A 1,167-nucleotide genomic window follows, 5' to 3' on the forward strand; every position below is an offset into this window, starting at 1 on the left:
TATTTGTCAATAAAATAGCTTTCTTACTCGCTTTTACTTTAAAAAGTAGTACAAAGATGATGTGAACATTTTCCTATTATATTCAATCATTACAAGTTCTGATGATCATCTTTCAAAAATATTTATTTAGGTTTTACAATTAGATTATATTAGGGTTAGGGCTAGAATTAGTACATAGTTTCTAAGCCTACTCATTGAATATGGTATGCCTAAGTATATTTGTTGTTATTGTTTATTATTTTCATGGTTGGGGGTTCTCTGAGTTTCTGGGATCCGTGGCTTGATGTATTCTGTTGATTTCAAAACATTCATTTTAAATATTTCTGCATAACTATCTCTCCTTCTGGGACAATTCTAATTATCTATTATTGGGCCACTTAATATTATCCTACAACCCTTTAGTAGTCTGTTATTTTATTTTTACTCCTTTTCTCTTTATGTTTTGGTTTGTACAATTTCTGTAGCTACCTTTAAGTTTGTTTCTTTCCTGAATTCTCTTGCCCACTAAATCGGCCTTAAAGGGACTCTTCATCCAAGTCACAAAGGCTTTCTTTACCTTTCCTTAGTGCTTCTATTTGACTTTTTTATAATTGTCATTTGTGCTGAGATTTTTTCTTATGCACACTACATACTTTTTCCTGAGCATCTAACATATAAATCATAGTTATTTGAGTGCTTGGCTTGATAACTCCAGTATCTACATTGTTTCCTAGTCTGGTTATATTGATTGTTTCAGCTCTTGACTTTAGTTTTTTGTCTGATTTGTGTGTGTGTGTGTGTGTGTGTGTGTGTTGTAATTTTTCTTTTTTTTTTTTTTTTTTTCTTTTTTTTTTTTTTGAGCTATCACTCCTACTATAGTCAAAATTGGTAATCAGGGGACCTGATTTTTTTTTTTTTAATATGGAGTGCTTCACGAATTTGCATGTCATCCTTGCACAGGGGCCATGCTGCTCTTCTCTGTATCATTCCAGTTTTAGTATATGTGCCGCCGAAGCGAGCACCGGGGGACGTGATCTTTTAAAATTCTTTTTTCAATTTATTTTTTATTTATTTTGTTTTTCATATAAAATAAAAAATGTACTATGTTCATAACTTTCATACAATTGATGACACCGACAGCAGTAAAGCTTGTCGTGCGTGTCACATATACACACATCAAAAGGTCTC

The 1,167-nt window shown here is 32.0% G+C and overlaps 1 non-coding gene across 1 annotated transcript; it reads right to left on the reverse strand.

Moving 5' to 3' along the window:
• Positions 1-894: 894 nt before the first annotated feature.
• LOC111815905 lies at positions 895-1,001 on the reverse strand. Its single transcript, XR_002820531.1, has one exon. It is a non-coding gene; the product is annotated as a U6 spliceosomal RNA (small nuclear RNA).
• Between the last annotated feature and the right edge of the window lie 166 nt (positions 1,002-1,167).

This window comes from Octodon degus, unplaced genomic scaffold (genome assembly GCF_000260255.1).
Source record: "Octodon degus isolate 3935 unplaced genomic scaffold, OctDeg1.0 scaffold00023, whole genome shotgun sequence".
Classification (NCBI taxonomy): domain Eukaryota; kingdom Metazoa; phylum Chordata; class Mammalia; order Rodentia; family Octodontidae; genus Octodon; species Octodon degus.